This window comes from Pantherophis guttatus, chromosome 3, assembly GCF_059756535.1.
Source record: "Pantherophis guttatus breed Tessera chromosome 3, ASM5975653v1, whole genome shotgun sequence".
Lineage (NCBI taxonomy): Eukaryota > Metazoa > Chordata > Lepidosauria > Squamata > Colubridae > Pantherophis > Pantherophis guttatus.
The window spans coordinates 83,932,368-83,943,957 of record NC_142065.1 but is presented as its reverse complement, the minus strand read 5'-3'; the positions used below and the strand labels follow the sequence as shown (position 1 = coordinate 83,943,957).

Genomic DNA, 11,590 nt, shown 5'->3' with positions numbered 1-11,590 from the left:
CCATGGGAGAAACCTGCCTTGCCCAGGACCTGGTTAAAAGGATAATCCAGAGATTGTTATTAAGAAGGGAAACGGCGGGCCATTCTTCCAACATTCTTGCATTCTCTTCAATCTCTCTCCCCCCTCCCCCCTTTTTCTCCTCCCCTTCTTTCTTTCTCCCCCTGAAAAACTGCGCTCCTCTCGGCAGTGATGGAAATGAATCTGGAATTTATTCGGCGCTGCGATTGGTGCTTTGCGGAACCTTGTCTTTAAGCGACTGTTTTTTTTAAAAAAAAATATATTATTTATTTTCACCAGGAAAGGCTGGGCACGAAGGGAAATGCCTTCCTTTGCTTTTTCATTTTGGAATAAATCTTTCCCTGCTGTTTTTTTTCCTTCTTGAAAGCGCCTTATAAACTTGGGGAGAAGCGGCTTCTAAGAGTCCCCTCCTTGCACATGCCCTGTGCTCAGAGTGCGGGGAGTGGGTGGGGGGGGAGGAGAGAGCCCGGATCCTTTGCCCCAATCACACGCGTCTTTGTGTCTTCCTTTCACATGGTCATTTTCGGCGGAGAAAGGAAAGATGCTTCCACAGCAAGTTGCAGTCTCAACTTGAAAGTTAAGTGTTCCAGGAAGGCGAAAGATGCAAATGACTCCTCTTCCCCACCTCAGTAAATGAAGTTGATCTATAAACACAATCGTACTAAAGAGCGATTGTGGCTCCATGACTCAAGAGAGCTGGTTGTCTGTGGTTAAGCTATGGGTCTGTTTCCAGTACGGCCGCAACCCCAATTCTTCCTGGGACACCTTACTCAACAAGATTTACTTCCCAAGAAATGTGTTTGGAAAAGCAGCCTAGCTTCTGAATAAAGCTTGTTGGTGTATACACTTGGCTTTATTTCTCAGCAAACACACAAGAGTCTAGGCATATAATAACTTCCTTTCAAGTCCATTGGGCTTGCTCCCAAGTTTAATATATTTAGGATCCATTACTCAAACCCAACAGAAATGTATGGGAACAGCTGGTCAGATCTCCAGCTTATTTGATGGGAAGAAGGAAGGCGCCCCCAAGCACCAGGGCTAAACCAAATAGAGATGGACAGGTGACAAGGGATGCCAAAATCCAAAGGAGGTCGCCCGCGCTCACTTATGCTTTGCTCTCAGCCAACACACTGCCTTTCCCCCAAATCTCTCATCCAAAATCAAAATACAGAGATAGAGCAAGAATAATCGTAGTAAGCGGGGTTTGGTAACCAGGATATACTTAAACTAGAGATTACAGTGGAACACTTTAGTCCGCTAGTCCTCGCTGAGATCTACTTCAATTTCCATCTTCGGTTCACATATACTCAAATCACCATCTTCCACTCTGCCATTCGTTTACTCAGACAAATTGCTGTGGCCGCCAGCTTCTACCCTCCCCATCGCTTAACGCAGATTAGACTTCCCCCTTGGCAAGGCGTGGAAGCATTCCGCTCTGATTGTACCCATTGATCTGGGGTTCGATATAATCCGCATTAAGCGAGTAGACAAGGCAAATGCAGAACGGCAGGACTTCGCAGGCATTCCCCCCTCCCTTCTCCGCAGTCTTGGAGTGGGAAGCTGCAATGAGACAACCCCGCCCCGGTTGAGAGGTGGCGGGTGGGGGGAGAGAGATCTTATACAGCCGGAGGTTGCGAGGTACCACAAAAAGAGAAGAAGAGGAGCAAAAGAAAAAGAAAAGAAGAGAAAATGATGCGCTACCTTGGCAACTAGAGCCGTTTAAGGAACCACTGGGGGTGGGGGGGCGGTCGCCCCCGCCTGCCGCGAGTACTCTCCTCGACTACGCGTATTCTTAAGCAATAACAACGTAATCCGTATTATCCACCCAAGAATACCCGTCACCGAAGAGAGTCAGAAAGCTGCTGCTGGTGGCGGCGGCGGCGGAGGAAGAGGAGGAGGAGGAGGAAGAAGAGGCGGCGGCAGCGGCGAAGAGGCGGCTGGAGCTGCACGCACCGCGGCAATAAATCCACAACTGTACGTCCTGTGGCCCGTAGGAAAGGAAGGAGGAAGAGGAGAATCCAACAGAGAAGCGCCGACGAGCGGTGATCTCAAATCCATGCAAGGCTGCTGGGCTCCCACGGCCTGGCAAGGCAAAGGAGAAGAGGCAGCCGTCAAGGATGGGCTCGAGGCAGTCCCTGGGAGCGATCGGCGGGGCAGAGAGGCTGAGGCACAGGAGGCGTAGGCAGGCAAACGCCGCACGCAGTCCGCCGGATTCAGACCCTGGCAAGCGCGGACGCTCGTCACATCACAGGCACATGCGGGCTCCTGGACCGGTGGCAGCTGAAGTCAGGCAAGACACAAACGCGCGCGGATTGACAGCGAGCCGCACCAAGCATGTCTCCACCAAAGCCACAGGCGTGCACTGCTACTCCCGTCGGAGGACCTCTAGGATGGAGCGGAGGAACGAACTCGTGGCAGCGGTGTGTCATTCATTCACACTCACGCGCACACACTCACAACCGTACGGAGTTCATAGGAACCCACGCAGACCGAATCTTCGCACAGAACGCGTCAGTGAGCACGAGGAGTGCAGCCTCTGCATGCAAAAAAAACAAAAAACAAAAAAAACACCACGGCCACGCATGCAGCCCTCTGCGTACCTCCTAACCGCCTTAGACCCATTGACTTCTCCAGCATACCTGGCCAACTTCCGACTTCTTCTCTCGGGTTTGCTCGCCATCCGCTTCCCTCTCGGAGATTTCTCCCTAGGTTGTATTTGAGCGGCTGTGAGCGGCAGCCAGCGCGGTTTCTGTAGAAGAGAGGCACAGTTAAGCACACAAATGTAACCCAGCTTGTTTGCTTAGGTGAGCTGGGGAGAAAGCGGAGAAGTGAAAAATCTGATTAAGGAAACCAAGCACGCCTGGGAGAATTTCAGTGAGTCGCTTGGAGAGGTCCCGGCTCAGAGGAAAACAAATAACTCTCAGCTGTTGCCACTTACTGAAAAGCTCCCACGGAGCTGTCGGAGGAATAGTACTAGCGCTTCTCTGCTTCAGGCCTTGCTCGCAGAAGCTAAGCTCCCGGGAAAGCAGCCCTTCCGAGTTGAGGAGCGTGCCTGACTCTGTGTATGAAGGGCGCATTTTTTTCTTTCTTAAAAAAAAAAAAATCCCTTTTCCCATGTGCCCCTTTTGGTATCTCCATACGGCAGCACTTTTGAAATCGCCTGTCAAAGGAGTGATAGCACATCCGAGAGGTGCTCCCCATGCCTCCCTATCTGGCCAGCATGTCTTCAAAGAGCACGCTTAACCAAGCAGCCCACCCCACCCCAAAATCTCTCTGTCTGTCTGTCTCTCTCTCTCTCTCTCTCTCTCTCTCTTACCAATTCTCCATATTCTAAAGAATCCACCCAGATTTCTTTTTCTAAAAAAAGTTTTATTTCCTTTATTGCCAAAATGGTTTGTATTCTCCACAATCAAGACCTGGAGTGGTTGGCCGTAGTAGAAAAGTCTTTGTTTGTAAAGCCCATTATGGTCGGTGCCCAAATAAGAATGCATTGTTCCATTCTTCCTAAAGAAGGGGGGGGAATCAGCCCCACCGAACCCTAACTTTGGGCTGTTTCTATTCCGTGTGTCAAATGCAAGGAAGCACCGCTAAGAAACTGGGTGTGGGTCCTGCCCTCGTCCCTTAAGCAAGAGTTATTGCAACGCCTCTGCCGAACCAACCAGCTTGGCAACTGTCGAGCTTGTAGATCAGATTTCAAGGGACATTCACACAACATGTTAGCATTAATTCCATCCCAGATCTCTACCGTTTGTACCCGCTTCTGCCCTTAATGTCAGTTCATTGCAAGGAGCCAAACCAGAAGAGATGCTGTTAAAACGTATACTTCCACCGCCCAAACGATCTCTAAAAACACACACTCCCCCAAAATTGAAAACCACGCACAGGTCACAGAAAATAACTTCCACATTTCCTCCCCCCTCCTCACAATTTCCAGCCACATCGCTCAGTCTCTTTTCCAGCCATAGAAAGAAGTCTGTGCCTGACTTACAAAAATGTCAGCTATGAGAAAGAAAGAAAAAACCCTCATCGGTTCATGCAGATTCTTTTTTTTTCTCCGCTTCCTAGAAACGGGGAGGTTGACACGCTGACCAGAGAGAGCTTAAAACCGAGGAGGGAAAAAGGATAGAAGCAAATCTGTCCCTTCAGTTCACATCCACAAAAACAGCTTGAGAGAGAAGTCCGCGCTTCTCTAATTTGCGAACAGAACTCATGTGTTTTCTCGTTTATCCTGAATTTGAAAAGCAACCCACCCCAAAAAAATTCTTCCGGGGAGAGGGGAGGACAAAGAAAGAAAGAAAAAGAGAAAAAGTGCAGGGGGAACTAAAGGCTAAGTGGAAACACCCAAACTTTTCCAGATAGTAATATTGTTGTCCTGGTGCAAAAAAGAAAATACACACAGAGACGCTCACAGAAGCCCAGGTTCTGGACTACGGAGGAACTTTGCCAATTCTTCCCCGGGTTTCCAAAACAGCTCTTGCTATCCACCAGTGCTCGTAAAGTGCCTTTTCCAAACTTGCTTACCCAATCGTGCCTGGCTTCTCGTTTCAATGCAGCGATGATGACCAGGCATGGCTCTCCAGCCCGAGAGCACCTACCAAAATGGTCGCGCACAGTTCAGCACCGGGGCGAATGGACAGCGCCGTCCTTGGAGACTCCCTTTTCCTGCCGCACTAGCGAGCGCTCTGCTGAGCCCCTAAAGCCAACAAGCGCGGCAGCTCCTTCAGCAGGGCAGGATGACTTACGAGAACGCGCCATCCTATCAGACTGCTTGCCTCTGGGCGCATATTCAATTCAAACCTGCTTAAACTGTCGGCTCCTTCTCCACCCCACCCCACCCCACAACTCTCACCCCAGACACACTCACGCACATATCACTCCACGCCAACCCACGGTAAGAACGAACCATCTCTGGCGCTTTTGTTGCTCCGTCTCTACCTTTTGCAGCTTTGTGGTGCCCGGAGCGACGCTCAGCTTCAGCATTAACTACCTTTGTTCATCGAAAGCCATGTTGATTAGAATCTTCCTTCCCTCCTACCGTAATAACTGGAGGGATTGAGCCCTTCGAAAGCTCCTGATTGTCATCGAAATGGGAAAGGAAAGCTTCCACTTAAAATGTCAAATGCGTCTCAGTGCCGATTTGGGGCGGCAAGGGTAGGAGGGAAAAAGCGTAAACCATTGTCAGCAACGAAGAATGAAGCTTGAGCACTGCATATGGGGTTGTCACTCAAAGCAGAAAGACTAGGAATAGAAGTCACCAGTATTACGGACTTATAAGAACTCTGGAGCACACAGGATAGGATGGAAGTGCATGGAGGCGGTTAATCAAAAGAATTATTTATCTTGCTTAAAGTGCTGCCTCCTTTTCAGGAGCCGGGTCACTCCTCGCCACTTCCTCCCCATGCAGCTCCCAGAAATCCACATCTATTGAGGCGCTTACCCTTTAAGTCCCGGTTTCAAGCTGAACTCCAACTGTGTATAAAACCCAGGGAGGCATCTGATGACCTAGGGAAATAGGCTCTGGGCAATGGAAAGCTGATTTTCTTTTCTCTTCCCTCCTGGCGCCGGATTATAGTGTTAACAAGCCCTGGGAAAGAGACCTCAGCGCCTCTGGCTGGCTTTGTGTGCTCTGCTGCTTCCCACCTCGGCGGATGCTGGTGCTCTCCAAGTCCCCAGTGATCGCCTTTCAGATGCTGCGGGTTTCCAGAAAAGAAGTGATGATGGGGGTGGGAGGGAGAAGGGAGAGAGAGAGAAGAGGAGGGTGAAAGAGAGAGAGAGAGAGAGAGAGAGAGAGAGAGAGAGAGAGAGAGAGAGAGAGAGAGAGAGAGAGAGAGAGAGAGAGAGAGAGAAGGGGGGGAATCGCCTAATGCAATCAAATCGATCTGATCTACACCATCTGTCGCCTGCCACTACATACAAATGTTAAAATAAGGAAAAACGGGAGTCACTGACAGCTCAGGAAAGGTTGGTCTTGGTGAGTTCATTCCGAGCTGTGCTTAATTGGGAATGACCAGCACATAGTTTCTCAAACTGCTGCTGTTAAGCCATCAAGCACTAGACCCCAAATGTGCTAATGGTGGATTAATTGAGGAAGATTTGACGTGCAATCTTCATAAGGCACTTCCCAATGGGAAAGGGCCACTGCCGGGTGGTGCCATGTAAACGTGCAGTCCCAAAAACAAGCTAAGAAAAATGGCTCACTGTTCTCTGCCTCCCTCTCTGATAACAAACATGTGCCAAGCAGAACCGTTTAACAGGACTGGTGTGTGTGTGTGTGCGAGTGAAATGTTTTTGACTCTCTCTCTCTCTCTCTCTCTAAAATCTCCCTCTTTCTCCTGCACACACAACCATACACCATAAACATCTGTAAATAAGCTTGTTTCAGATTCTGTTTTTTAAAAAATAATTAAGATCCCTTGGAATTCATATCATTTTTTTTTCTTTACAAAAAGATCTCGGTGTTATCTCCTATGTGAACAAAATACATGCAGACGGTGTCTTCAACAACGCAATGCTATTAATTTCACTGGGATCAATGGAAAGTCAGTTTTATGCCAACAGACTTTTAGACTTTTTCTCCCCCCCACCCATCCCTCCCCACCCTGCCTCCGCCAACACCCCAGGGAAATGGTTTTTTTGAAAAGGACATTTTTTCTCATTGAAATTTGGACAAAGATTCATTAAATATGAGTTTTCCACCCTCTTATTGAGACGGAGACATAAGAGGGAGGGGAAGGAACCGTGTGTCTGCGTGTGCACGCGCGCGCGTATGTGCATGTGTTTTAAGACTGCATTTACTCCATCTGCCAACAACACCCATATACACACGCGCATACACACACAGAGGGAGAGGGAGAGAGAGAGGGGGGAGAGGGAGAGAGAGAGAAACTCGAGTTTGCTTCCGGCTTTCAGTCCGTCCTGGGTGGACGTCTAAATGTATAAAAGATGCAGAAAAAAAAAGTGAGACGGAATAAAGCAGTCTGCTGTTGTTTTCTTTCCTCCTCTCCGGTAAACACGTTATAAATGGGGAATGGGTTGTTTTTTCCACAACCTAGTAATGCATTCATCCGAAGAGTCTTTTCATAAACACACGGCACAAATATATTTGCGTGTGAAGCCGCATTTCTTCACAGACAAACAACACAGGGGGAAGCAAGGAAAACGGTATGCAAATAAGCAAGTCGCTGTCCACCACGGTGGTGCTGAAAGGTAAAGATGAACCCAGCGGAAAAACAGACAATAGCCAGACAGAAAGTGAACTGCAAATTTATTACTAAAAAGTGGAACGTGGTCCTTGATTTTCTTTTTTCTTTGTTGGGGAGGGAGGGGGGAGTGTACCCTTCTTATATAAAGTCTACATGTTTCTCTTGTCAATTGCTGAAGTAATGAAAATTCTTGTCATTTTTTTTTTACTTAGCCCTATTTGATTTGCAGAGAATTAAAGGTTGGGGGTGGGGGTGGAATCCAATGGATGAAGTTTAAATGTTCCGGTAAACAATGAAGTGTTTAGGATAATGTTAGAGTTAACTGGATGTGTCTCTTGAAAGTTTAGGTTAATCTTTTTAGAAAAACCTTACAGTTATGAATCAGATTAGCCACTGAAAATGAAGCCTAAAGGCAAACATTCCCCCCACCCCAATCTTTTGTTTCAATATCCATTAATTATGCACCGCTGCCTACCTACGCAGAAGTCCGGGGTCTGAACCACGTGTCTGAGCCTAATCTCCCCAGCTACATTTGTTATCATTCGTGTCCAACGATTGCCCTCTGCAGGTCAGCCTTGAGTCCTCCCAGGCAAAGCTGCTGCAAAAGGTATGGAAAAGACTTGGTGGCGAGGTTTACAGGCAGAACACAACTTTGCAAATGTTCTTGCAGGATGAGCACGGGGATTTCTACATATTTGTTTAGTAAGGTGTTTTTTCTTTGGCATGTACACTTCTTTTGGTGTCTTCAGGAACATCTCCATTTCCTCCTGTTTTAAAATTAGATTCCTTCTTTCATTTGCGTTAATCAGGAAGTTGAGTGTTAACAATACTCTGCACAATGCTGAGACATTCTTTGCAGAGTACTCCTTTCCTGGAGATCAATATGGAGAACAATGCTTAGCTTGCCCATCCCCCACACAAGCCATGAGTTTCTTCCTAGTCACAAGATGGGAAGTTAACACAGAGCTAAATCAAATTTAAGTTAAGAGGGATTATTTGTCAGTCCTAGAGGAGGAAAATCTGTTGATCATCCAGGAAAGGGATTCAATTTAGACACTTCTTATTTTGAGTTGCACAGGAAATATTGCTTACAGTGGTTTATTAATTTTAATGCACGGTAAGTCTCTCACATACTGTCTATATTGTTTTCATTTTCTTATAGACAACTGCCAGGTTTTTTAGAATTATTCTACACAGGAGGTGGAGATCCCAGCCTTGTTAGTAATTACAGGGAAAGGGAGTGCCATTATTTTCTAGATAAATTATCCCAGGAAAAAAAAGCACCAAGATATGTGTGCATGTCTATAAAGTTGAACCTCTAAATTGGAAGTGATAAGCTGTAGAGACACATCAATGAATGGAGAGTTAGGGAGAGAAAGACACCCCCCCCAAACTGTGTTTATTGCTTCTTGGTCAAGGTTCTTTTATATTTCTGTAAGGAAGATAGTAAATTTTAATTCTCTATTAGCATTATTACTGCAGTGAAAGTTGGGCACACTTAATATAGCGCAAAGGAAGAGTTAATCAATAATATGCAAAATGACTGGTTAGGAAAGACTAATTATTAATCACTAGCATAAAGGTAACTGAAGAATATTTGATTTGTCCGTTTAAAAATATTAAAGGGGATAAAGCAACAGGAATATTTGTAGGAAGCTGATTTTCTTTATGGTGGAATTACATATTTTGGTTATATAGTTCAGGAATCAAATATTTCTTTTGAGAAAGGGGGAGGGGAGGAAGCCAGTTGGAACAAGCAGTGCATTCACACCCTATAAAAAGACATAAAATTTGAGGACTATCTGCTGCATGACTCTCTCAGAAGACAATTGCCAAACAGCCTTTTTTTAAAAAAAAGCTAGAATAGTGAATCAGTAATGTCACCTGATCTTGCACTAGTGCTTTAGAATGCTTTAGGAAACAAGTGCAACAATGCTTGGTGTGGAATTTGGTGTCTCAATTAGTTCTTCTTGCCAAAGAAAAATACAGATGAAAATTTGCCATGAACTTAGCACATTCCCTTTAACAATATCCATAGGTTCCAAGAAGTTGGATGCATGTTTGAGAACACAACTATGCACATATGCATCTTGACGTAAATTTAGGTAAAGTTTTGCTGGGAGTAATCCTAACAGATTTTTCCTTCTTTTTTTTTTCTTCAAATGTTGAAAGGGCAGCAACTTAAAACAAGTCCTGCCTTTCAGAAGGATGCTGAAATATCTATAAGCTGATACTTATATCTCCTGGGAAACAGGATTAACCAGGCTATGAGAGCAAGATATGCAAGATTAGCAATGACTTATGCTCTTCTGATGGTGTTAATTACCCTGGCATGATGAGCTAGAGTGAGTTCCTTCTGGTGACCATGAAGAGTTTTTAAGTTATATTATTTTGGAGCTAGGCAGAAATGGTTTACTGGTTTTCTCCCAGATTTTCTAGATTTCCCCATCCAGTCTAGTCCCTGGAGTTTTCTTCTGGTCTCCCATCCAAAAATAACCATGACAGCACAGGTGCTGCCATCTGCTGATAGACAGGCTAATGTTCTTTCTTAATTGGAAGGATTGTGATTTCTATAATTGTTAGATCGATGAGTACCCATCTCAAGCCTGTTTACCTTCTAGGCCCTCCTGAGCTACATGTTAAAATCTGATTATTTTCTGATTACAGTATTCTCACAAGAAGGAAAAAAAAAAAAAGCCAAGCCAAAACTCTTTGTGTGCTCAGGAACATCCTTTTAATTTCAATATTCAACCAGGTTTCACCTTGAAACTGAACGATAAGCAAGTCTTTCTTCTAACAAGAAATCACAACAGGGGCCGAAAATGTAAGCGTCTGGAGCGACAGGTGGGAAGCCAAACCCAGATCCAAAGCCCAGCCCTTTGCTCTGGGCGCAGCCCCTCATCCCCCCAAAAAGAAAGGCCCTTCCGCAGAGAGGCCAAGCTCTTGGCAAGAGATGGCGTCGACGGCATCTCATTGGCCGGAGAGTCTCGGACCAGCGAGAGGCCAGACGCTGAAGGCCAGCCCAGAGCGTCCAGAGACGCATGGCGGGCGGAGCTGAGGCAGAAGGGAAGGGAGGCGAGTCTGCAAAGGAGAGGCGACACTGTGGGGCGTGGTGGGGAGAGAAACACCCCCCCCTTTTCTCATGAACACACAAGGAGCACACACAGAGAGAGAGAGAGAGAGAGAGAGAGAGAGAGAGAGAAACAGACAGGCAGGCAGGCAGTTCGCTGTCTGGCAATGAAGAGCACCCCTTGTTTTGAGGGGTGCCTCAAAACTGCCTGCTCTCTGGGCAGTTTAAGGCTCGGTACATAGTTTTAACCCTTTGTCTTGTTGTCCAGTGGCCGCCTCTGCCTCCGGACGCCCTTAAGCGAGAGAAGATCAACCTACCCACCCCTTGTCGTTTCTTCCTTGCCAGTTTCGGGCTACCCAACCTCTCTCGCCTTCCCAGGCCGGTCAGCGGCGAGCAGAATTCTCCCGCGCCAGGGAAAGACCCGCGGGCATAGACTACGTAGCTGCCTAACGCACCGCGCTACTTAATCCGATTATTCCCCGGGTTTGTCCCCGAAAAATCTAAACCCATCGTAAAATGAACCCGTCTCAGTTTGGGTTCAAACGTGCTCTTAACTGAGCCGGTGGAAGCGCGGTAACAGTTACTACAAAGGGCTGGAGCCAAATCCTCGCATCCGCTCCGCGGCGAATCTGGGAGAGGCCGGATTTTCAGTCCCACTTTTTAGAAGTCTGTATAAATAGTCTTTGCGTCGAGAGTTGTGCAAGCGTTTTTGCCGTTGCTGAATGTTGTTAGTCGTTAGTCTTAGAGCAGCCTTTCCCAACCTTGTGCCCTGCAGTTTTCCCGCAGTCGACACTACATGAAGACTAGATACTGCGAAAAGAGGTTGGGGAAGTGTTAGATACTACAAAAGACTAGTATCTGCTACCTAAAGGACATAATTTCACTCAAAGTGGACGAATAAATCACTCGCGCGTGGCTATAATTCGAACTGACACAGCAGCCGAAGGCTCTGAGGCGCGCATTGGTATATACCACATTTCCACTTGCCTGGGTGCCTCCCTCGCCTTTTCCCCTCAACGTCAACAGACACCTGCTGATTCACATGTATATATATTAGGTGCGTGTTCAACTGGCAACTTTCCATCCTGTTCCTCCCGAGCCGCGTGTTGCGATTAACCTAACAAGCCAGCCCGTCGTTGGGGAGGGCGGCCCGCTCGGTAGCCAACCCCTAGTGGGGAATCATAGCAACAGGCAGGGGCAGCTGAACTCCTTGAGAAGCGGAGCAAAGCTTCTACTGGCGGAAAAATCGCGGGGGAGCCGCGCCCTCCCTTCCCTCCCCCCCCACCCGCGCGGGGAGGCG

General features: G+C 47.1%; 1 long non-coding RNA gene across 1 annotated transcript; it reads right to left on the bottom strand.

Annotated features, from left to right (window-relative positions):
- Positions 1 to 278: 278 nt before the first annotated feature.
- Positions 279 to 4,672, bottom strand: LOC117677210 (uncharacterized). Its single transcript, XR_004594694.3, has 3 exons — positions 4,540 to 4,672; positions 2,658 to 2,767; positions 279 to 2,100 (listed from the first exon to the last, which is right to left on the bottom strand). It is a non-coding gene; the product is annotated as an uncharacterized LOC117677210 (long non-coding RNA).
- Positions 4,673 to 11,590: the final 6,918 nt, after the last annotated feature.